The 27,427-nt window shown below is 36.9% G+C and overlaps 1 protein-coding gene across 2 annotated transcripts in view; it reads right to left on the bottom strand.

Annotated features, from left to right (window-relative positions):
• PTPDC1 (protein tyrosine phosphatase domain containing 1) overlaps positions 1-26,888 on the bottom strand; it is an 85,981-nt gene extending 59,093 nt beyond the window's left edge. Inside the window, exons 1-2 of one of the 2 annotated variants that reach the window (XM_059926288.1) lie at positions 26,872-26,888; positions 26,577-26,675 (exon numbers count right to left, since the gene is read on the bottom strand). The gene's annotated coding sequence lies outside the window, so the exon portion shown is untranslated. Of the gene's footprint in view, positions 1-26,576; positions 26,716-26,871 lie in introns of those variants that run through there. The other variant, XM_059926287.1, reaches the window with a different exon arrangement.
• Between the last annotated feature and the right edge of the window lie 539 nt (positions 26,889-27,427).

The raw sequence follows: 27,427 nt of genomic DNA, 5'->3' as shown, positions 1-27,427 counted from the left end.
ACATCTGGCTGGTTATTCCTACAGGGTTGAACCAACCTCACGTGAACATCACCACCACAGATACTTCTAAACTCATAAGGAGGTCAACAATTCCTAATTCAACACTCATCAGAATCACTTGGAGGGCTTTCTTAAAAACCCAGACTGTTAGGCCTCACCCCCAGAATTTCCACTTAGTAGGTCTGAGGGGCTGAGAATCTGCATTTTTAACTAGTTTCCAGGGATGCTGATGCTTTGAGAACTACTGCATTAGGTAAGCAATCTGCATTTACCTAACAGCACATATTCTATAGGTTATTGTCAAAGAGTGTCTCCTGGGTTCTGTTAAAACCTGTCACACAAGCAAACCTTTTTTTCTGAGCCAATCTTTGCAATGTCTTGAAATACATTAAGAAGTCCTACATCATCAACCAGATCAAGAAAAAGCCTCATGTTCCTGGGTGAGACCTGGGCACTAACGTTCCTACCAAAATTCTATTTTAAACCAAACACATCACCTGGAATCAGGGCACTGCTATGCAAGTGGTTATCAGCAAGAAGTAAGACTCTCCACATCAACCACTTTTTAGTCAAGCATCACACACCGCATCATTATGGAGACCATAATTAGGATTCCTAACCAACAGATGTTTAGAATCTGAATATTCCTTTTAGTAAGTATATAAGTATTGCGGACATATAATTACATTCACCTTTAAATACACATATTGTGATACTGTTTAGAATTTTTAAAATAAATTGCAGCTAGTTCAACATGAAAAGCTTAAAATACTGGATGAAGCAGAGTTTACTATTCACTTTACTATCCCCATTTATTTACAGATTGGGAAGGATAACAAGATTTTACACCTCTTAAATTCCTGAACTACTTCTCAAAGAAAAAGCCATCTTGTGAAACATATTTCAAATACTTGGGTGACAAGCTTGGATGACTTAAAACATAGGCAAGTGTGTAGCTCCTGGGACACCACAGGCTTAGATTAGACCTTCTATAGCAAGATACAGAGAATATCTGGTTTAAGTAGTAGATTGAACACATACACTAGCTTTCCCTTCCTCCTAAGACCCTGGTGAGAAGAAATTTTAAAAAGAATAAGCTCACAGAGCAAGAAGCAAGAGTCTTCAATGGATTTTGGAAGAAAGAAAGCAGATGAAAGTAAAGAGGCAACTAAAACTGAGTGGAGGAAGTTGTAGCCTAAAATACGACCATGAAGAGGGTAACAAGAGATGGTTATGTCTCATCAGAAAAGATGGAAGACAGTGAGATGACCACCTTCAAAGTGCTGAAAGAAATACATGGTCAACCAAGAATTTTATAACCAGCTAAATTCTCCTTGAAAAAATGAAGGAGAAATTAAGACACCTCCAGATTTAAAAACAACAATCCAAAACCATAAAACAGATATGAGAGAATTTGTTGCTAGCAGACCTGCCCTATGAGAAATACTAAAGGAAATCCTTCAGGCTGAAATGAAAGACATTATAGGGTAAGTTGAATCCACACAAAGAAACAAAAAGCACCAAAAAAAGTTAACTAAATGGGTATTATGAGAATAAATATAACTCTTCAAACATAACTCTTTTCTTGACCAGTTTTAAGACACTTGCATAAAGCAATAATTATAAAAATAGATTGATAAGCATATAGTGTATATAAAAGTATAATTTGATGACAGTAATAGTACAAAAGAGGAAGGAAATGCAGATATACTGGAGAAAAGGTTTTGTATACTTCAATTAAACTAGTATTAATCTGAACGAGACTGTTTTAAGAGCTAATTGTAATCCTAAGGTGAGTGCTAAGAAAATAACTGAAAATAAACAGAAAAGAAAACAAAAAGGAAATTGGAAAGGCATAATCAAAAATATCTAACACAACAGAAGGCAAGAATCAAGGAATAAAGGAATGCAAAAGCCGCAAGACATATAAAAACAAGAAAAAGGCAGGTGTAAATTCTAATTTATCAGTAATTACACTAAGTGTAAATGGATTACATACCCCAATCAAAAGTCAGAGATTGGCAGAATGGATTTAGAAAATGAGCCACCTAAAAATATATATAAGACCTACATGAGGAAAACTAGAAAACACTAATGAACAAAATCAAAGAAGACCTAAGTAAATGGAAAAATAGTCCATGTTCATGGACAGGAAGATGCAATATTTCAAGATGTCAGTTCTTCCCAACTTGATCTATAGATTCAATGCAATCTCAGCCAAAAAAATTCCAACAAGTTATTTTACGGACATCAACAAACTGATTCTAAAGTTTATATGGAAAGGCAAAAGACGTAGAATAGCCAACACAATACTGAATGAGAAGAACAAAGCTGGAGTACTGACACTACCTGACTTCAAGACTTACTATAAAGCTACAGTAATCAAGACAATGTGGTACTGGCCAAAAGAACAGATCAATGGACCAAACAGAGAACTCAGAAATAGACCCACATAAATAAAGTCAACTGATCTTTGACAAAGGAGCAAAGCTATACAGTCTCTTCAACAAATGGTGCTGGAACAACAGGACGTCCATAAGAAAAAAACATTAATCTAGACATAGACCTTAGACTCATCACAAAAATTAACTCAAAATCAATGATAGGCCAAAATGTAAAACACAAAACTATAAAACTTCTATAAAATCATATAGGAGAAAACCTTGGGAACAGTGATGCCTTTTGAGATACAACACCAAAGACAAAATCCATAAAAGAAATGACTAATAAGCTGGACTTAATTAAGATTAAAAACTTCTGCTCTGCGAAAGACAAAGTCAAGAGAAAGAGAAGACAAACCACAGACTGGGAAAAAACATTTGCACAAGAGACATCTGGTAATGGACTGTTATTCAAAACATACAAACAACTCTTTTTTTTTTTTTTAAGAATTTGCATTTCTTTTTTTTTTTTAAATATATATATTTATTTACTTATTTATGGCTGTGTTGGGTCTTTGTTTCTGTGTGAGGGCTTTCTCTAGTTGTGGCGAGTGGGGGCCACTCTTCATCGCTGTGCGCGGGCCTCTCACTGTCACAGCCTCTCTTGTTGCGGAGCACAGGCTCCAGATGCGCAGGCTCAGTAGTTGTGGCTCATGGGCCCAGTTGCTCGGCGGCATGTGGGATCTTCCCAGACCAGGGGTCGAACCCGTGTCCCCTGCATTGGCAGGCGGATTCTCAACCACTGCACCACCAGGGAAGCCCCAAACAACTCTTAAAATTCAACAATAAGAGAACAAACAACCTGAGTAAAAACCAGGCCAAAGACCTTAACAGAGACCTCACCAAAGAAAATACATGACAAATAATCATATGAAAAGGAGCTCCACATCATATGTCATCAGAGAAATGCAAATTAATACAACAATGAGATACCATTACACACCTATTAGAATGGCTAAAACCTGGAACACTGATAACACCAAATGCTGGTGAGACTGTGGAGCAATAGGAACTCTTGTACATTACTAGTGGAAATGTGAAATGGTACAGCCACTTTGAAAGAGTTTGGCGGTTTCTTACAAAACTAAACATACTCTTACTATATAATCCAGCAATTATGCTCCTTGGTATTTTCCCAAAGGAGTTGAAAACTATGTCCACACAAAAACCTGCACACAAATGTTTATAACAGATTTATAATACTTGGAAGCATCAAGATGCCCTTCAATAAGTGAATGAATAAACAAGTTGCAGTACATCCAGATAATGGATTATTCAGCACTAAAAAGAAATGAGCTGTCAAACTATGAAAAGACATGAAGGAATCTTAAATATATTATCAGTAAGTGAAAGAAGTCAATCTGAAAACGCTACATACTATATGATTCCAACTATATGACATTCTGGAAAAAGCAAAACTACGAAGACAAAAAGATCAGTGTTTGCTGGGGATGGGGGAGGCAAAGAGATAAGGAGGGATGAATAGACAGAGCAAGAGGATTTTTAGGGCAGTGAAAATACTCTGTATGATGTTCTAACGATGACTATGTCATTATACATTTGTCCAAATCCATAAAATGTACATCAAGAATGAACCCTAAGGGAAACTATGGCTGACTATGATGTATCAATGTAGGTTCACTGATTATAATAAATGTACCATTCTGGTGAGTGATGTTGATAATGAGAGATGCATCTGTTGGGGCAGGGGATATATGGGAAATCTCTGTACCTTCCTCTCTCTGTACCTTCACAATTTTGTTGTGAACTTAAAACTGATCTAAAAAAATTAGTCTTAAAAACATGGACCCAAAAAACATAAAACAAAAAGGCATAAATTGGATTCCATTCAAAAAAATAAATCCAACTATATGTTATCTACAAAAGACAAGTTAGATTCAATGGCACAAACAGGCTGAAAAATAAAAGATAGAAAAATATAGACATTGCAAGCAATAACCAAAATAGAACCGAGACGGCTATACTAATATCACACAAAATTCTGTAAGGCAAAAATTGTTCCTAGAGACAAAAGAAAGATATTTTACAATGATAAGAGGATTGATTCATCAGTAAGATATAGTGACTATAAGTATGCTTGCACTTAAAAAGAGAGCCCCAAAATACATGAAGTAAAACTGAAAACCTGAAGGGAGAAATAAACAATTCAACAAAAATAGTTGGGGACTTCAATACCTCTCTTATAAGAATGGGTTGAAAGCAAGGCAGAAGATCAACAAAAAAGAGCTAATTTATTGAAGAATACCATAAACTACCTTGTCGTAGCAGATATCTACAGAATACTCTAGATCGGAAAAGAACAGAATACACATTCTTCTCAAATGCACATGAAACATTCTCCATGACAGACCATGTGCTAGGTGACAAAACAAACCTCAATAAACTAAAAAAGAATTAAATCATGCAAAGTATGTTCTTTGACCACAATGAAATTAAATTTGAAATCAATAACAAAAGAAAATGTGGGAAAATGACAACTATATAAAAGTTAAGCATCATATGCTTAAATAACCAATGGGTCAAAGAGGAAAACACAATGAAAAACATAAAGTACTTTGGGATGAATGAAAAAAAACAAAAAAAAAATCAAGCCTTATGATACACAGCTATGCTGATACATAGCAGTGCTAAAGAGAAATTTATAGTTGCAAACACTATATTAGAAAGAGAAAGAATTCAACTCAATAACCTTCCACCTTAAGTAACTGGAAAAAAGAAGAGCAAGATGAACCCAAAGCAAGCAGAAGGTAGGAAATGCAAAAGATTAGAATGGAAAAAAAAGATAGAGAAAAGTCATGCAGAAAAATCAACAAACCCAAAAGTTGGTTCTTTAAAAAATCAACAAAATTGACAGACTTTTAGCTGGACTTCCCCCTGCAACCACAAAAAAGAGAAGACTCAAATTATAATAATAAAGAGGGAACATTATAACCAGAAATAAAAAGGATTATAAGAGAATACTATGAAGAAAAGTATGCCAACAAATAGGTAAGAAAGATTTAAAAAGTTCCTAGAAAGACACAAACTACCAAGAATACCTTTGAGAAGAAACAGAAAATCAGGAGAGTGATGTCAGCAGCACGGTGAAATGAGACAACTCAACTAGGGCCCCTCTACTCAACACAACAGGATGCTGAAGAATACCACGCACCTGTACACCAAAAGGTGGGTGGACTGTAACACACAGAGGCACAACTGAGGGAACAATAGAGACAGTGCCTGCAATCCTAGCGCTCCAGCCACAACAGCTAGGCCCACAGCCCCAGAAAACCAGGTAGCAGCAGAGGAGGTGGTATACGTGACTCTGACCTCCCAGCAGGAGTGGCGCCCATGGCCATTGGTAACTGGGCAGCAGCAGTACTAGGGCCCAGGACCCCATCCCCCAAGTCACTGAGGCACCCACAACTCTGGCCTACTGCCCACAGTGGTGGAGCCTGCGAACCTTACAATACCAGACACAAGCAGAGGTGCCTGCATGACCCCAACTCTCCATCCCCACCCTTGGTGGTGAAGCCTGTGATTCAGGGAATTCTGGACGCAGCAGAAGAGCCCATCATCCCTGTGCCCCAGGAGGCGATGCCACTGACCCTGAAGGCACAAGAAGCGATAATGAGGGTATGGGGCAATACCTCTGACACAAGCAGAGAGTGGAAAGTGCCAACTCTTAAATATAACCAGTGGCAGCTCAGCTAAGATAAAGAAAAACTTGTGCTATAGTGCCACCTACTGGAAAACAAAAAAAATCCTCTAATTTCTTACTTGTTGAGTTATTAGAATCCAGTGGAAAAGTATTTGCTACTTCAAATGCACCAGCAGAGGAACAACTCATCAGGCATCCTAAAGAACCACAGTAACACTGTATCACAAAAAGAAAATGACAATTCCCCAAAAACCAACCTTAAAATTGTGGAGTATTATGATCTAATAGAGAATTCAAAATAGCTGTCATGAAGAAATTCCACAAGCTACAAGAAAACTCAGAAAGGCTCAAGTTCAATTAGCTCAGGAATAAAATTAATGAACAGAAAGAACACTTTACCAAAGAGACTGAAACTCTAAAAAAGGACCAAACTCTGGAGCTGAAGAACTCAACACATGAAATAAAGAATGTACTAGAAAGCACTGGAAATACAGCAAACCAGATACCACAAAAATACAAAGAATTATAAGAGAATCTTATGAACAGCTATGTAGCAACAAATTGGACAACCTAGAAGAAACAGACAAATTCTTAGAATAACATAACCTTCCAAAACTGAATCATAAAGACAGAGATTGAAACAGTAATATAAAAACCTCCCCCAAAACAAAAGTCCAGGACCAGAGAGCTTCACAGGTGAATTCTATCAAACATTCAAAGAAGATTTAATATCTATCCTTATCAAAGTCTTCAGAAAAATGAAGAAGAAGGAATGCTTTCTAACTCATTTCATAAAGCCAATGTCACTCTGATACCAAAACCAAATGAAGACAACACACAAAAAAGAAAATTACAGCCAATATCTCTGATAAACACAGATGCAAAAATCCTCAACTAAATATTGGCAAACTAAATACAACAATATATTCAAAGGATCACACACCATGATCAAGTGGGATTTATTCCAGGGAGGCAAGGATGGTTCAACATCCTCAAACCAATCACAATGATACATCACATTAACAAAATGAAGCATAAAAACATAAGATCATCTGAATACATGCGGAAAAAGCATTTGACAAGATTCTAACACCCATTTGTGATAAAAACTCAATAAAGTGAGTATAGAACATACCTCAACATAATAAAGGCCATATATGACAAAAGCACAGCTAACATCACCCTCATTGGTGAAAAACTGAAAACTATCTCATTAAAACTAGGAATAAGGACTTCTCCAGTGGCGCAGTGGTTAAGAATCCGCCTGCCAATGCAGGGGACACGGGTTCGATCCCTGGTCCGGGAAGATCCCACATGCCACAGAGCAACTATACCCGTGCACCACAACTACTGAGCCAGCTCTAGAGCCTGTTAGCCACAACTACTGAGCCCACGCACCACAACTACTGAGACTGCGCACCCTAAAGCCCACGCACCGCAACTACTGAGCCCACGTGCCACAACTACTGAGCCTGCGCGCCACCAACTACTGAAGCCCACGCACTCTAGGGACAGTGTGCCACAACTACTGAGCCTGTGTGCTGCAACTACTGAAGCCCGTGTGCCTAGAGCCTGTGCTCTGCAACAAGAGAAGCCACCGCAATGAGAAGCCTACACACTTGCAACAAAGAGTAGCCTCTGCTCGCCACAAATAGAGAAAGCCCATGCGCAGCAATGAAGATCTAATGCAGCCAAAAACAAATAAAAATTTTAAAAATTTTAAAAATTAAAATAAAAAAATAAAATTAGGAATAAGACAAAGATGCCCACTCTTGCCACTCTTATTCAACATAGCATTGGAAGTCCTAGGTAGAGCAATTAGATAAGAAAAAGAAATAAAAAACTGTTACTATTTGTGGATGGTATGATTATATATGTTAAAAACCCTAAAGACACCACCACAAAACTATTAGAAGTAATAAACACAGCAATGTTGCAGAATACAAAATCAACATACACAAATTTGTGCTGTTTTTAACACACTAACACTGAGCTAACAGAAAGAGAAATTAAGAAAATAGCCCCACTTACAATCACAACAAAAAGAATAAAATATCTAGGAATAAATTTAACCAAGGAGGTGAAAGATCTGTACATTGAAAACTATAACACACTGTTGAAAGATACTGAAGAAGAGATAAATAAATGGAAATATACTCTGTGCTCACAGATTGGAAGAATTAACATTGCTCAAATGTCCTAAAGCAATCTCAAGTTTGAAGTAATCCCTATCAAAAATTCCAAGGACATTTTTCACAGAAACATAACAAAAACTTCTAAGATTTATATGGAACCACAAAAGATCCCTGAATAGCCAAAATAATCCTGATGGAAAAAAAAAACAAACAAAGCTGGAGGTATCACACACCCCGATTTCAAATATTACAAAGCCATAGTAACAAAACAGCATGGTATTGGCAGAAAAAGTTACATAGATCTATGGAACAGAACTGAGAGCAAGAAATAAACCCACACATATATGGACAACTAATGTATGACAAAGGAGCAAAGAAAATACAATGGAGAAAGCCTAGTCTTTTCAATAAATGGTGATGGGAAACCTGGACAATCACATGCAAAAAAAGAAAAATGAAACTAGACCATTATCTCACATCATACACAAAAATCAACTCAAAGTAGATTAAAGACTTGAATGTAAGATTTGAAACCATAAAACTCCTGGAAGAAAACATAGGTTGTATGCTCTTTGACACTGATCTTATTATCTTTCTAGATAATGTCTCCTCAGGCAAGAGAAACTAAAGCAAAAATTAACAGGACTCCATCAAACTAAAAAGCTTCTGCACAGCAAAGGAAAATGTCAACAGAACAAAAAGACAACCTACTGAATGGGAGAAGATATCTGTAAATCATATATCCAATAAGGGACTGATATCCAAAATATATAAAGAATTCATACAACTTGACAACAAAAAAACCAAATGACCTTATTTAAAAGTGGGCAAAGGAGCTTCCAAAAGAAGACATACAGAATGCCAACAGGCACTTGAAAAGACATTAACAGCACTACTTATTAGAGTAATGCAAATCAAAACCACAATGAGATACTAACTCATGCTTGTTAAAATTAACACGCTATTATCAAAAAGGCAAGAAATAACAAGTTTTAGCAAGAATGTGGAGAAAAGGGAACGCTCATACACTATTGGTGGGAATGTAAATTGGTGTAGCCACTAGGGAATACAGTATGGAGATTCCTCAAAAAATTAATAGAACTACGATAAGATCCAGCTATCCCTCTTTTGGGTATTTATCCAAAGAATACAAAAACACTTGCTCCAAAAGATACACGGACCCCTGTGATCATTGTGGCATTATGTACAATAGCCATGATATGAATACAACCTAATTGCCCATCTTGTGATGAACGGAGAAAGAAGGTGTAGACAGACAAATAGATGTATATATACTAGAATACACACTACTCAGCCATAAAAAAAGAAAGAAATCTTGCCATTTCTTTCAACATGGATGGACCTTGAGAGTATTATCCTAAGTGAAATATGTCAGATGAATAAAGACAAATATCATATAATTTCACTCATGTGGAATATAAAAAAATTTTAAGAAGTTGAATAAACTAAACCAAACATAGATATAGTGAGCGTAGTGGTTACCAGAGAGGAAGGTGTGTTGTGGCAGGGGGGTGAAATGGGTAAAGGGGATCAACTATGTGGTGACAGATGGAAACTAAATTTTTGGTGAGCTGTAATGTATAGAGAAGCAGAAGTATATTATTGCACACATGAAGCTTATATAATGCTATAAGCCAATGTTACCTCAATAAAAAAGTAATTAAAACAAAGAAAAAATAGAAAATCTGAATAGACCTATATCAAGTAAAGAAACTTATTATTCCAAAAACTTGCCACAAAAAAAGCACCAAGTCTAGATGGTTTTACTGGTGAGTTCTACCAAACATTAAAGAATTAACACCAATCCTTTACAAGCTCCTCAAAAAATAGAAGAGGAGGAACATGTCACAATTCATTCTATGAGTACAGAATTACACTGATACTAAAATGAGAAAAACATCACAAGAAAATTATAGACCAGTATCTCTTATGAATATGGAGGAAAAAAATCCTCAAAATATATTAGCAACAAACCAAATCCAACAACATACAGAAAAGTATATACACCATGATAAAATGGAATTTATCTCAGGAACATGAGGTTGGTGTAACATTCAAAATCAACAAAATACCTCATATCAGTGGAATAAAAGACAAAAACGACATGATCATCTCAACAGACACAAAAAGCATTTGACAAAAACCAACATCCTCTCAAGATAAAAACACTCAATAAACTAGCATTACAAGGGAATTTCCTCATACTGACAAAGGGCACCTATGAAAAACCCACAACTAACATCATAAGTAACGGTGGAATACAAACGGCTTTCCCCTAAGATCCAGAACCAGACAGACATACACTCTTATCACTTCTGTTCAACACTGTAATGGGGGTTCCAGTCAGACCAATAATGCAAGAAAAAGAAATAAAAGTCTTCCATATTGCAAAGGAAGAAATAAAAGAATTTCAATCTGCAGATAATGTGATGTTTAGAAGAGTTTAAGGAATCCACTAAAAAAAAAAAACTATTAGAACTAATAAACAAGTTCAGCAAGTTGTCAGGATACAAGATTGATATACAAAAACAACTGTATTTCTGTAAGTTTAAACTAAATATAAATTCTACTTCTATAAGGTCTCTAAGAAAAAGATGCTCTTTTTCAAGTTGAGGCAGTTCCCCTCTATTCCTAACTTTCTGAGAGTTTTTAATAAGTCAGTGTTGAATTGTGTCAAATGCTTTTTCTGCACTGACTGATATAATTGTGTGACTTTTGTCCCTTTAACCTGTTAATATGGTCAGTTATACTGATTTTCAAATACTGAAGCAGCCTTGCATCCTCTTTCAGCAGTGCTTTAGGCAGCTCACAAGTTTTTGATATGTTGAAATTTCATTCAGTTCAACGTATTTCCCCCACTGAGAAAAGCATGTCCACTCTTACCACTTTTACACAATACAGTATGGAGGCAAAATTATGTTTATTCAGAGATGACACATCAACTATGTAATCTGATGCAATCCACAAAAAACCTACTAGAAATAAGCCAACTTAACAAGGTTACATGATTAACATACAAAAATTAATCATATTTTTATATAAATCATAAATAATAAAATTAAAATTAGAAAGCACATTTATAATAGCATCAAAAAGAATGAAATATTTAAGGCTACATCTAACAAAAGATGTGAAAAGGTTGTATACTGAAAACTGTAAAACACTACTGAGAAAAAATAAAGAGGACCTTAAAAAGGGGCAAGATCTACTGTGTCAGTAGTTCAGAAGATTAAGATATCAGTTCTCCCCATAATGACCTATAGATCCATCACAATCTCAACCAAAATTTCATGAGGTTTTTTTGCAGAAATTGACAAGCCAATTAAACAACTTATGGAAATACAGTAGCCAAAACAACTTGAACAAGAAAAGTTTTCAGTCTAATACTTCCAACAGCAATAAAAACAGTGAGGTAGTAGCATAAAGCCAGATAAATGGAGCAATGCAACAAGAAGAAAGAAAGTCCAGAAATATACCCACACCTACTGGACAACCGATTTTTGACAAAGATATAAAGGCAGTGAAGTAGAAAAAAGTATGCTCTTTTCAACAAAGTGTGCTGAAACAACTGAATATCCCTATGCAAAAAACAGGAACCTCTAATGACCTCTCATACCACAAACAAAAATTGACTCAAAATTGATAATATGCCCAAATTTGAGAACTGATAGCATAAACTTTATAAACATGAAGCAAAAACCGATAAAACTGAAAGGAGAAGTAGACAAATTGCCTACAGTTAGCCCTCTATACCCACAGGTTCCCTATTCATGGATTCAACCAACCATGGATGGAAAATATTTGGAAAAAAAAATTCCAGAAAGCTCCAAAAAGCAAAACTTGAATTTGCTACATACCTGTAACTACTTACATAGACTTCAGTTTGTATTTACAACCATTTACATAGCATTTACAATGTATTAGGTATTGTAAGTAATCTAAAGATGTTTTAAAGTATATGGGAGGATATGCATAGGTTATATGCAGACACAACACCACTTTATATAAGGGACTTGAGCATCCATGGATTTTGGAATCTGGGGGCGGGGGGGGGGGGGCGGATACTGGAACCAATCCACTGTGGATAAGTGGGATGACTGTATTTACAACTGGAGGCTTCAACACCCTTTTCCAAGTAATTGATAGAACAGGTAGGCAGAAAATCAGTAAGAATATAGACGACCTGAACAGCACTATCAATCAACTTGATACAACTGATATTTATAGAACATTCCATCTAACAACAGGAGCACACACAGAACATTCATCAACATTCTGGTACATAAAACATAATTTAACAAATACAACAGAAACCTTACAAAGTACGTTCTCAAAGCATACCAAAATAAAACTAGAAATCAGTAATAGAAGATAGCTAGACAATTCAAAATATTTGGAAATCAATTTTTTATATATTTTTGGCTGTGTTGGGTCTTCGTTGCTGCACACGGGCTTTCTCTAGTAACAGGCGAGCAGGGGCTACTATTCATTGAGGTGCCTGGGCTTCTCATTGCAGTGGCTTCTCTTGTTGCAGAGCACTGGGCTCTAGAGCGCAGGCTCAGTAGTTGTGGCACATGGGCTTAGCTGTTCCGCAGCATGTGGGATCTTCCTGGACCAGGGCTCGAACCCATGTCCCCCGCATTGGCAGGCAGATTCTTAACGACTGCGCCACCAGGGAAGCCCCAAATATTTGGAAATTAAACAACATACTTCTAAATTATATATGGGCTAAGAAGTCTCAAGATAAATTTGAAAATATTTTAAACAAAATAAAAATGAAAATACAATTTAACTTGCACAGCATGAATATATTTAATATCATTTAACCACTTAAAATGGTTAAGATGGTAAATTTTATGTTATGTATATTTTACTACAATTAAAAATAACTTTTAAAAATACATCAAAATTTATGGGATGCAGTTAACATAGTGCTTAGAGACAAATGTTTAGTATTATATATTTTAGAAAAGAAGAAAGTTCTAAAATCAATAACCTAAGCTTTCAACTTAGGAAACTAGATAAAGAAAAATGAATTAAACCTAAAGTAAAAGGAATGAGATGATAAACCTCTAATCAAAGTAACCAAAAAAAAAAGAGGAGACTACAAATTAACAATATCAGGAATAAAACAGGTATCATCACTACTAAAACCAAAGACATGAAAAGATAATAACGGAATACTACAAACAAGTCTGTGCCCATAAATTTTATAATCTGGATAAAATGAACCAGTCCTTGAAGGGCACAAACTACTGAAACTTACTTAAGGAAATATAGATAATATAAATAGCCCTATATCTAAAAAAGAAATTAAGTTAGTAGAAAACCTTCACCCCCCCACACACACAAAAAGAACACAAGGCTTAGATGGTTTCACTGGTGAATTTTACTACGTATTTAAGGAAGAAATAATAACACATTTACAGTCTCTTCCAGAAAACATGGGAGAGCACTTCCCTACTCATTTTATAAGGCCAGCATTAACCTATTCCAAAACTAAAATATACAGTTGACCCATGAACAGTGTTGGGGTTAGGGATGTTGGCCCCCCACGCAGTTGAAAATCCGCTTGTATAACTTTACAATCAGCCCTTGGTATCCACAGTTCCACATCTGCAGAGTCAGCCAACCAGGGTTCGTTCAGTACTGTAGTATGTATTTATTGAAAAAAATCTGTGTATAAGTGGATCCACACAGTTCAAACCCCGGTTGTTCAAGGATCAACGGTATTACAAAAAAGAAAACTATAAAGGAGTATCTTTCATGAATTTAGATGTAAATATTTTAGTCAACTGAATCCAGCAATATATAAAAAGGGTAATACATCATGATCACATGGGTGTTCATACCAAAATCGCAAGGTTGGTTTAACATATGTAAATTAATCAATGTAATTCATCATTTTAATACATTGAACAAGAAAAATCATGTGATCATATTAATACATGAGCAGAAACAGTTCAACATCCATTCATGATAAAAACTCTCAAAAAACTAAGAATAGAAGGGAACTTCACTAACCTAATAAAGATTATTTTTTAAAAATCACAGCTAACATTATCCTCAATAGCAAGATGTTAAGTTTTCCCCCTAAGATCAGGAACAAGGCAAGGATGTCCTTTCTCACCACTTCTAATTCAACCTCATACTAAAAGTCCTAGCTAGTGTATTCAAATAAAGAAATGAAAGGTATACAGACTAGAAAGGAAGAAATATGCAAAACTGCTTTAATCACAGACAACATAACTATCTATGCAGAAAACCCCAAAGTATCTACCAAATAACTCCTGTACATAATGAATGAGTTTAGCAAGGTCAAAAGGTACATAGTCAATACACAAAAGTCAACTGCTTTTCTATATACCAGCAACGAATACTCAGAATTTGAATTTTTAAAAATAATACATTTATAATAACATCCCCCAAAATGAAGTCCTTAGGTGTAAATCTAACAAAATATGTACAGGATTTGAGCATAGAAAACTAGAAATCACTGATGAAAGAAAGAAAATCTAAATAAATAGAGGAGATATTTTGTGTTCTTGCCCTGGAAGACTCAACACAGTAAAGATGTCAATTCTCTGTGGCCTAATGAAATCCCTACTGAAATTCCAGCCAGGTTTTTTATAGACATACATAAGCATATTCTAAAATTTTATGAAAAGGTAAAGGTACTAGAATAACTAATTCAATTCTGGGAAAGAAGAACAAAAGTTGAAGGATTTATATTACCCAATTTCAAGACTCACTGTTACAATAATAAACACAGGGTAAGAATAGACACATCAATCAATGGAATAGAATAGAGAGTATGGAAACAGACCTACAAAAATACTGTCAATTTTTTGACAAAGGTGCAAAAGCAATTCAATGGATAAAGAACAGTCTTTTCAACAAATGATGCTACACATTGGAAGTCCATATGCAACAAATTGAACCTCACATCTTACACAAAAATTAACTTGAAACGGATCACAGACCTAAATGTAAAAAGCAGAAACTATAAAATTTCTAGAAGAAAATGTAGGGGAACATCTGCATGACTTTGGGTTTGGCGATGAGTTTTTAAGTACAATACCAAAAGCAAAATTCATAAAAGAAAAAATTTTAAGTTGGACTTAATTAAAATCAAAACCCTTTGCTTTGTGAAAGACACTGTTAGGAAAATGAAAAGACATACTGGGGGCTTCCCTGGTGGCACAGTGGTTAAGAATCCACCTGCCAATGAAGGGGACATGGGTTCAAGCCCTTGTCCAGGAAGGTCCCACATGCCATGGAGCAACTAAGCCCATGTGCCAGAACTACTGAGCCTGTGCTCTAGAGCCCACGAGCCACAACTACTGAGCCTGTGAGCCACAACTACTGAGTCCATGAGCCACAACTACTGAAGCCCACACGCCTAGAGCCCATGCTCCGCAACGAGAAGCCACCACAATAAGAAGCCCGCACACCACAACGAAGAGTAGCCCACACTCGCCACTACTAGAGAAAGCCTGCGCGCAGAAACAAAGACCCAACATAGCCAAAAATAATAAATAAATAAGAAAGAAAGAAAGAAGAAGAAAGGAAGGAAGGAAGGAAGAAAAGAAAAAAGGGAAGGAAGGAAGGAAGGGAGGGAGGGAGGGAGGGAGGGAGGAAGGAAGGGAGGAAAGACATACCGGGAGAATATATCTGCAAATCGCATACTGACAAAGGACATGTTTCCAGCATATACAAAGAAACTTTTAAGGCTGAATAAGAAAACAACCCAATTTTTTTTAATGGGCAAAATGAGAGAGGGAAATGGTGAGGAGAGAGGGCAAGAGTGAGAGTGAGAGCAAGACTGACAAGAAGGATAGGTTTCAGGATAGAATATGATTACCATTCCCAAGAAGCCTACTGCTTTTTTTCTGTTTATATATTGTTAAATTATAAAATTATAGATATCCATATAGTGTATTTTTATTTAAGAAAAAAACCAAAAGGCCATCAGTGTGTATAAAAGTGTGGTTACTGTAGTATTTTTCTTGTAGACAAGAAACTGGTATTAATTTGAATACTTCTGAGTAAGAAATGGTTGAGCAAATTATAGCATATATTTCTTATGGAATAAAAACCAGCTGGAACAAGTTAGATTTAAATGTACTGACCTGGAACACTGACTATAATACAGTGATAATACAGTGATAAGTGATAAAAAATAAAAGCAAGTTGCAGAGTAATAATTTTAGTCTAGTTAGGTTTATATGTAAAAAATTTCAAAATTATAGAAAAAATGCATTTGTGTTACTAGAAGCGCAGGGGAAAAACCTGCAGCATATGTGTCAATTTGTTAACACCAGTTATTTTAAAAGATTTAGGTTTGGAGCAAAAAGGGAGCATTTATCCTATTTTATTTCCTTTATACACTTCTGTATTGTCTGAACTTTGCTTTGAAATTAAAAATTAAACCTTGATATTCTATTTTTTAGTTTCTACTGAAATAAAAAAAAAAATGGGCAAAAGATCTATTCGTAGTTACCAATTGCCAATACCTGGAAACAACCAAGATGTTACAGTCATGCTACGAACACCATTCTGTGATCAAACAGAAAGAGCCATTAATCTACGCAACAACATGGATAAATCATGGATAAATCCTAAATGCATTATGCCAAGTGAAAGAATCCAGTCTGAGAAGCCTACATCTTGTATGACTTCATTTATATGACTTTCTAGAAAAGATAGAAAACAGATCAGTTTTTTTAAGTGGTCTGGAAAGGGCAGAGGAGTGGCTAGGTAAAGCACAATTTTTTAGGGCCATTAAACTATTTTGTCTAGCACTACAGTGATGGGTACATGATGTTATCCACTTGTCAAAACCCACGGAACTTTATAGCACAAGGAATCAACTTTAATGTAATATTTTAAAATGAAAATTTAAAAAAACTCAACTAAGAAGGTGGACGGGGGGAATTCCAGCATAGAATGCAGACTATGACAAAAGAATTTAATTGTATTACAAACGTATGACATAACCCCACTGGAGGGGATGGGGAAAAACGGATCTAAGTATCTTTGGAAATGCCTGGAGACTGTAGGACAAAACAAAAGGAACTGTATATAAACACTATACTGTGGTTGGTAATGTTGTTTCTCAAGGAGGTACTGGTTAACAATTCTGATACTGCTGTACTTGTACACTGCGACTGATAAAATAAGTAAAAAGATGGGGAATGGTAGAAGCTAGATTGCTCACTGTTGGAATGGGAGTTTACAGATAAGTAAGGGGAAGAGGCTAAAATGAACCATGTAGTTCTGAACTAGAGTCTGAGACATCAGTGGGAACTCCTGTTTAGCTTAACTTAGGAACTGATGAGTAATAGTAGAAATAACACAGATGTGTATACATACACAGGTTAATATACATACATTTACTTTCTAACACTGACAGGGCCTAAAGGCAGTGACACCCCAGTTTCAATGATGAGCAGATTAGACCAATTCCTCATTTCTAATACCATTCTACAATAAAAGGATCTGGGGATCCTCGTTGAAATGGCTGATTTTATATAAAAAAGAATGAAATAATGCCATTTGCAGCAACATGGATGGACCTAGAGATTATCATATTAAGTGAAGTTAAGTCAGAAAGAGAAAGACAAATACCACATGATATCACTTACATGTGCAATCTAAAATATGACACAAATGAACTTATTTATGAAACAGAAACAGACTCACAGACATAGCAAACAGACTTGTGGTTGCCAAGGGGAAGGGGAGTGCAGGAGGGATGGATTGGGAGTTTGGGACTAGCAGATGCAAACTATTATATATAGAATGGATAAACAGCAAGGTCCTACTGTACAGCACAGGGAACTATATTCAGTATCTTGTAATAAATCATAATGGAAAAGAAAAAATAAACAACAACAAAAACAAACAAAAAGAAATGGCTGATTTTAGGGGTGGAGCAAGGAATATACAAGATGATCCTGGAGCATCCTACAGTGCCAGAAAGTAGGAAAGTGCTCAAAACACAAACTGCTGGGACTATGCCAAAGTTCTTTCAGCCAACTGAAAGAACTCCCAATGGCAAATGCTGGAACAATTTGAGCAACAAAATAAATAATACAGTTTTCAGTTATAACTGTCTGGTAAGAGAAAACTTTGACATCCTCAATAATAATAAAATTAGGCCATCTTTGATATTTTTCCAACTTTCAATCATGTAAAATTGTGTCTTTGTGCAAATATATTTTTTTCAAAGTCGGAAGACAGAACATACAAGGAACATAACTGAAAAAAGACAGATAAACTGGAATATGTTTAGAGGGGAAGAGGCCAGGATAGTTAGGGACTCACATGAACAACAGTCCAATTCAAGATAATAAATATTTGAGCTGCTACTAGATGCCAAGAACTATGAGAGTCATGGGGAATATAAGGATGAATAAAATAGGCCCTGACCTTTAAAAACATAATTGCCTGGTAGAAAGGATGAAAGCATATACCCAGGGAGTAATGAAGTGTGGAAAAGGAGTCAGGGTTGTTCACTATGACCTGAGGGATAGGCTTAGGAATGAAGGGTAGATACTGTACCAGGCTCCCTTGGTCTCAATGTCTGGCACAAAGTGAATGATTCCTATATGTTAAAATCTCTTCCCCAAATGCCCATACGACAAGATTCACTCTGCTGAAACCAATAAATTTCACCGCTTATGTGACAAAAGGATATTACTTCTAGTCTATATTGTCATAGTCACCTAGAAAAGTTAGTTTAAAAAAAGTATAAAATTTAAGTCCAAAATTTAATATAAAGAAAAATAGTTCAATTTTATTTCCATCTTCACCAATGTGAGGAATTTTGAAGTTTGATTTGTCTATCTATCTAGGAGGTTTACCACTGATCCAAGTAATAATCAATTAGACAACAAGACTTTGAAAGGCACAAGCTAAAAGCATAATTATTCTACAATCTTTTTATAGCAATTTAGACCATTAATGGCATTCACACTTTAAAAATCCACAAATAGGGGTTTCCCTGGTGGCGCAGTGGTTGAGAATCTGCCTGCTAATGCAGGGGACACGGGTTCGAGCCCTGGTCTGGGAAGATCCCACATGCCACGGAGCGACTGGGCCCGTGAGCCGCAATTGCTGAGCCTGCGCGTCTGGAGCCTGTGCTCCGCAACAAGAGAGGCCGCGATAGTGAGAGGCCCGCGCTCCGCGATGAAGAGTGGCCCCCGCTTGCCGCAACTAGAGAAAGCCCTCGCACAGAAACGAAGACCCAACACAGCCATAAGTAAAATAAATAAATAAAAAAAAAAAAAAAAAAAAAAATCCACAAAAAATTAGAACTGTGTTTTCCCTGTTTTGAAATATCTAATCATTTGCATAAGATAGAAGAGAAGAAAATTATCTAAATGAGAATACTTCTCCCATGTGCACCAGGAACCACACACAAATAGTCACAGAGAGAAGAAAACCTCCCCTGTGGTCCTGCTTATCATCTTTGTTTTCAATGAGCTTTTGCTCAAAGGAAAGAAAACACTGAACTAGAGTCAGTTGATTCTTTACAGCCTTTTACTGACAAAATTAGGCAGGCTAAATTAGATGCATGGTAGGACCTGTGCAAAACAGACTTATAGAATGGAGGAAATGTGGAGATTACAGGGGCTGAGAAAATGAACTCAGCTATGGGGAAGAAAGGAAGACATAGCAGTCCAATAATAGCATTCACCGGGACATGATAAAGTAAGCTTGTTCAGATAAGCTACCAATATAAAGTACAGAAACATAAGAAGTGTTCAAGAAATGACAGCAATGATGACAGTGAATATTAAAAAGCATCCATGTCAGGATGATCAACATCTGGGAAGAACCTAGCCTGCAGGAGAATTCAGATGGAGGAGCTGGGAAAGACAGGGGTTAGCATTAGCTGCAGTACATTATATCAGGGACATATTAAAATATTAAAAATTGATTTAAAGTGGTAAAACACTTCTATTAAGGAAGTCAAATACAAAAACTGTACACATACTTTGTAAAAATAAATAGGCAGAGAAAAAGGACTTGAAAGAAATTGACCAAAAGTGGGAGTGTGATTGTTTTTTTCCTTTACACATTTCTATATTTTCCATTATTACTTATATTATTTCTTATTTTGTTATCACTCATATTATTAAAACAAACTTAAAAAGTTAGTATGCTCACACTTTTCCCTAAAGACACAAGATGTGCCAGATATCTATAGATACGCAAGGGAAGTTGAAATCTGTTATGGTTTATAAAAAGGGTGGATAAAAGATTTCGACCTTAGAATAGGAATAAGCCCATCCATTCACAAAACAGGTTCAAAAAAGATAATGTATACATATTCAATTCAAATAGAGTTAAAGCACTCACAGGAGAGCTGTCATTTGATATGACCATTATGAATAGAATTCACTATAGATTAGGAAAGAGAAAGGCAAATTAGATTAGTAAACTAATGGAATATTAACAGTGGTGGGATGCTAAGTGTTTTTTTCTGTTTGGCCTATTGGTATTTTCTAAATTTTTAAATGTTCTACTTTTATAGAAATAAATTTGTCTTCAAAAGATTCTATAGTTGCACTGGTTACAATTATGTACACTTTTGGGTATTTACTTTCATGCTACAATTTAAAACCCAGTCCTACCATTGTTTGTAATATCCAATATAAACTTAATCTGTGGCTTGAGTCATTTATATATAATTTCTCATAGAGTATAAAGACATTGAGAATGAAGACAAAAATATTGTATATTTCAAAACAGGGATATTTAATAGTCAAATATATTTGCACATTAGAAACAATATAACAAAACTGCTAGAAAGTTTGAAGTAATACACAAAAGGCAAAATGGAATTTAAAAACTAGGCTATTTTCTTTGGAACACAAAAATTTTTAATTTGAATGTCTATTACTCAACCCTAAACATATTTTTATTCAGTTATCTCCCCTTCCCCTACAATTCTGAGCAAGAATTCCAGCATATGATTTTTATTTTCCCACATTACTCCAAACCCTCCCAACTCCACTCTTGATGGGAAGTTGAAATCTGTTATGGTTTATTAAAAGGGTGGATAAAAGATTTCGACCTTAGAATAGGAATAAGCCCAGCCATTCACAAAACAGGTTCTCTAGCAAATAAAGTAAAAAATAAAAATTCTGAAGGATTGGCTGAAAAGGTTTGAAAAGATGAGATCTTAAGCGTTAGTATGTAACTGACTAGATAAACCTTCCTTCAGAGACTCCCCCAACAGAACCCTCCTGGGGGTGGGAGAATGGGCAGTGGGGAGTAAGGGGGACAGAATTAAGGACGGAAAGGAGCAGAGAAGTGGATTTTGTTGGTAGATTGGGTTTCTGGATTTATCCTGCAGAATAATTTAATAAATAGATTCTAGTAGTCCCTATTCTAGCAATAAAACATCTGCTTACAAAGAATGGGAATCATGTGAATAAAAAAAGCATATTTATTTGCCATGTAATACTAGATTAAAAAATACAAGCTGTAGAATAGAATGCAGAGTATGATCTCATTTTTATCAAAGAAATATATAAATAAAATAGGTACATAGAGAAAGACCAGAAGAATATATATCAAAATATTAACAGGGTGTATTTTATTTTATTTTCTGATTATTAATATTTTCTAAGTTTGATACCGAATATATATTACCTTTATACCTTTATTTTCTTCCTAGAAAACATTATTTTTAAAAGTCAATATATATTATATGAAAACTTCTTGGGAAACAGTATTGTGAATAGAATAAAATAAAAACACAGTCACAGAGAGTAAGCATTGACGTATATACACTACCAAATGTAAAACAGATAGCTAGTGGGAAGCGACTGCATAGCACAGGGAGATCAGCTTGATGCTTTGTGACCACCTGAGGGGTGGGATAGGGAGGGTGGGAGGGAGGCTCAAGAGGGAGGGGATATGGGGATACATGTATACATATAGCTGATTCACTCTGTTGTACAGCAGAAACACAACATTGTAAAGCAATTATACTCAATAAAAATGTAAAAAAAAAAAATCCACAGTCACAACACTAAATTAAACTACTGGGCTATTTAATTCCTAGAACAGTTGATTTTTTTAAATGGAGAAAATATAAATTCTCTAGAACATTTTCCACCTAGAGCTGAATTAGCCTTTATAAAGCTATAAAAGTAACATAATCAAGATTGACTTTGCAAAGGCATGTTTCTAAATGAGAAAATGTTTCCATGAGTAGCTAAGATCACATGGCCCTTCTTAAACATACAGAAATTTGCCACTGAATCCATAATAACAGGTCCATTTAAACTACTATAATGTCTAGCACAGAGCAAGTATTCAAAAATTTTTGATGAAATAAAGTCCTCAGTTCATTTATATAGCCAGATAACCTTCCTTTTGAAGGGTAGAGTGCCACAAATTATTAGATCAAGTGTGCAGAAGAAACGGTGCTGCTTGAACTGTAGTGAACAGAAATGACTCAGGATCAAAAAGGCATGCCTTTGTTTCCCTCAAGTACTATTTGTGGGTTTTCTCCAAACCATTCTCCACCTGCAATGGTCAACTCCTTGTGCTATAAACACAGCAGCATCCAGACAGGAAAGTATGATCCAAAGACTGATACTTATTCACACCCAAGAGAAAGAACAAAGAGAGGAAGTATTCTTTCATAGCAGCTAGAATGAGGCTGGGTGATGGTCTTGTGGTAGAACCTGCTACTCAAAAAGTTATGGATTAAAATCATAAAGCTTTATTACCCAAGAGAACAAATGTTAGGTTTTAAACCAAGACAAAAAAAGCATGTCCAAATACTTAACTACATAGCCCAGAAAACATGATCAATAACAAACTGAGAAAATGCTAAAGCAGAATCCCTATTAATATTTTGAAGTTATTTTTTTCATGCAAGTGTATGTAGATAGGGAGTTTAAAATTTTCATCATTGTAACTAGCCACTTGCAAAATTCACAGTTTTTTAAAAAATCCAATTTGCTCAATTTACTGTGATCAGATTGATCACTGTTTGATTAACTAGAAAAATAAAGATATGTAACTTCTAAATTATATCTAAAATTACTGGACTTATATCTAAAGTTTCTTAGACACCTGTTTTATAATGGTCAGTCCATACTCACTGTGTGTGTTAAAATTCCCATGGGCTTAAGAATCAATAAATTTTACAGAAACCATAGAGGAAGATGTTTTTTGGACACAATTTTCTACCAAACTAGGTACCCATGTTAATTTCTATTAAAGGGAATAATTTCCAAGAAAAACATTATAACTTCTTTAAAGTCAATGTGAAGAACTATCAACATTGACGGTTCTATGGAACCAATGTAAATCACATCTCTTGCATCAATTGCAAAAAGTACAGTATTTCAGATCTCGGTAATCTTTAACTGTGATCATTTATTTTCCTTAAGTTCTCCATTTTCTGACACACAATCTACTTTCACAATCTTAACTGAGACTTTTTAGAGAATTTTCTAACCAATATCTGTTACAAATTAAACTCAGTGAGGAACACAGTTCCTTATCATGTTAACACTGAGACACTTTATAGTCTTATTGTCCTGGCATTTATCACAATCTGTAATTACCTTGTTTTATTCATTTATTGTCCTTTTCTTATATAATTTTTGTAAGATAAGGGACGTTGTTTGTCTTCTTCACTGGTACATCCCCTACATTTAGATGCCTGGCACTAATAAGTGTTCATAAATGTTTACCGAATTAACAAATGGATGATTTTGGTCATAGCAAAATGTGATAAAGAGCTAGATAGTCTATGCCCTTAGATTTCCCAAAGAAAAATTTAAAAGGTGGTTCACTATTATTTTTATGGATTTTTGTTTATGCCTCACACATAGAAGATCCTCAGAAAAAACCTCTGCATCTCTTTTGGAAATGAAAATGACCTCAAATATTATACAGCAGGATTGGAACTCACAAATTTGCTCTAAAAAGAGTGAAGGAGAAAGAGAACTAATAGTAGAAAAAGAGTTGTGCTTAGTACTCTGGTGGCTTTATAAATGCTGTCTCAGATAAAACCCTGGTGGCACTGTCCCCATCTTAAAGATGAGCAAAGTGAGAAAAAGAGAGGAAGTCAATGGCCCAAGGTTAAAGTGTTGGAATTGGGATTGGAACATGAAGTTTTCCTTAAACCAAAACCCACTTTATTTTCTCTATCCCATATTGCCTCCACAAGAGCCAGAAAACTAAAACCTTTTCAGCAACAAAGTGCATTAAATGATAGTTAATAATTGCAAAGGAATGTTTTGATTATTCAACTTACATTTTTTAGAACAGGAAATATATAAGCAAATTAAGTAATTAAACATATATTTTGGTGAGGTTGAAGTGATATGGCAAAGAACAGATAAAGTTACTGGAGAAGAAATATTTCAGTGTATACATTTTCATTCCCACTATACCATTTATTTTAGAACTAAAGAAAAACCTTCAGATTTTGAGGAATTTGGAAGAAGAATGAGACATGCTTTCAAGAGAACTGTGATTTAAGGTTTATCTTCAGCATAATTTTCTGATTTCCAATTGGAATTGTGAAGTTCAAGCCTATCTCTTGGAAGAACTTTCTAAATTTTGTGAACTTGCACAATCTATGATTGTTCAATGATTAACAAGAGGGAGATCATTAATTAACAGTAGAACAATAAAACGGAACATGAACATTGTTAGACTGGTAGCATTATGAGTGAATTGTGGCTTTTAAACTTTTTTTCATGGTGTTTTAAAGTTTCATATTAACTTTAAAAGAAATGCCTGAGCCTGGTTTTTCAGGAGGGTCAGAATAGCAGTGAAGGAAGCTCTACAAAAAAAGGAAGGAAGCAAGGGAGGGAGGAAGGAAGGGAGGAAGGAAGGGAAAGAAGGAAGGGAGGGAGGGTGGGAGGGAAGGAAGGAAGGGAGAGAGGGAGGGAGGTAAGGAAGGAAGGGAGGGAGGAGGAAAGAAAGGAAGAAAGAAAGGAAGGGAAAGAAGGAAGGAAGGAAGGAAGGAAGGAAAGAAGGGGGGGAGGAAGGGAGAGAAAGAAAGAAAAGCAAAATTGTCAGCACTTTCTCAAACAGAGCTGTGCAAGGTGCTATCTCATAAACTTTGGCTTCTCCCAACAAAGGACTTCCTCCTAAAGCTTGGCTGGTCACCTATCTGGAAGAGGAGATGGAATCTCTGCTCTGGAAGGAGAATTTTGAATCCCTAGGGTACAATCCCATGAGGACATGGGGACTGGGGACTGGGTCGGAAATTAGAACAACTACTAGAGTAGTTGTTCTCCAAATGGCCCCTGGATCACCAAAATGGAATCACCTAGTAAAGCTGTTAAAATGCAGATTCCCGGTCCCAGTCCCAGATACTGAATTCACATTTCTGGAGTAGGGGGTGCTGGGAATCTTCATTTTTAAAAAGTCACGAAGTAGAATTCTTGGTTGGGACATAATTGGACCACAGGCTGAGAGGCAACGTGATGAGTAGGTGGGTTTGGAGCCATAGAGACTTGGGTTTAAATCCCAGTTCTTCCATTTAATAGCTCTGACTGCAGCACATCACCCAAACCCTTTGACCCTCAATTTTCTCATTATAGAAAGTGGAATGACAGTTTGTTTTGGAGACCAAGTAAAATTATGTGTGTGTACGTGTATGGTGTCACAAAACTTTTCTAATAGTTACATGACCTCTCAGGTTCTTCCAACTCTCAGTCTATAAATGCTAGTTTGTTTTAATCCTTTAATATATACAACTATCACAGGAACGTCTGTTTACCTCTTCCCTTAAAGCAGTGTTTCTCACCTTTTTCTCATTTCCCCACTCTCTCCCCCAGGAGCCTTTCTAGGCATTTTCTCTTCTAATCCCCCAGCCCCTATTAACATTTTAACGCCACATGTACATCTGCTTATATTCTGTGGCCCTTTGCAAAGCCACAAGCCATTGTATTTTCTAAGACCTTTCTGACCCCCAGGTATATGAGCACTATTACCCATGTTGAGAATGCCTATCCCAGAGAGACGTGACTTGGTCAAGGTCACACCACAAATTAGGAAGAGAATCTGGTCTACATAGGTCACAAACTGATGGTCTGGAATCGGCCCGTCAACTTGTTTGGTTCCCCCCGTGTTTACTTATTTACTTTTAATTAGTTACTAACATTTAAAAATCAGGAGCTTCTACAGGAGAATGGCGACATTCAGCTTCTCGAGAACCAGGTCGGGTCCTGGGTGGGGGCTGAGGGCGGCCCCTCGCGCCCCGGCCCTGCAGCCCCGAGACGCAGACCAGTCCCCCTCACTGAGGTGCCCTCCAGCACTCACCACGTGCTGATCCAGACGTTTAAGACGGTGTTGGAGTCGCAGGCGCAGCTACGTTAGCTGCAAGTCGCGCACCTCTTCCCCGGCTTCTCATCCAGAGTCCTAGCAGCGGCGGGCGGGTCAGCTTCGCAGCTTCCCCCGCCGGCCCCGCCCCACTCGCTCCCCTCCCGCCGGCCCCAGCCTCAACCGAACCCAACAGGCCGCGCTTCGCCGGGGTGTCCCAGAGGCCCCGCCGCCCACCGCAGCAGGATAAGCAACACTACCGCCCCTCACGGCCTTGCTCTACCAGGCCTACCACCTCGCAGACCGCTCACCACCGCTGGGCGCTCGGGTCTGAGGCAACTCTGCCTCTGTGGTCCCCGGTCCGCCCCCGCCTCCTCGTACCGCACCAATCGCCGCCGCGCGCTGCTGCACGTGACGCGCGCTGGCGAATGGCAACTCGACACAGCCCATGACGCGAGTGGAAGCTCCGGGCGCTTTGAAAGCGGGCGGCGGGCTGAGGTGGCGGCGTGGCTCTAGCTGGCTGCAGGGCCGCGAGAGGGGGCCTGATAACGTGGGTGGACTCGGGCTCGGTTCTGCACGGCTGCGGGTAGCCGAAGTCCGGCTCTGACTCCCGCTGCTCTCCCTGGAGGACACCGGAGTTCGGTGGGAGAAGGAAGGGAAAGGAGTACGGACGAGGGCTGACAGAGTATGGGGCTTGGCTAGCCTCTCCGCCCTGGACCTGGTGTCTATTTCTCGCCTTTTCTCCCTCTATTATCATCCTGGTCCAGCCCCACCCTTACTGGCCACCTGGCCTCCAGTTAGTCCCAGGATGTTCCCAAGGACACTGCAAGGGATGGGAATACTGGGATTAG

The sequence above is a fragment of the Balaenoptera ricei genome, chromosome 6, assembly GCF_028023285.1.
Source record: "Balaenoptera ricei isolate mBalRic1 chromosome 6, mBalRic1.hap2, whole genome shotgun sequence".
NCBI lineage: Eukaryota > Metazoa > Chordata > Mammalia > Artiodactyla > Balaenopteridae > Balaenoptera > Balaenoptera ricei.
The sequence above is the reverse complement of the archived record's forward strand: the minus strand, read 5'-3'. Positions and strand labels throughout refer to the sequence as shown.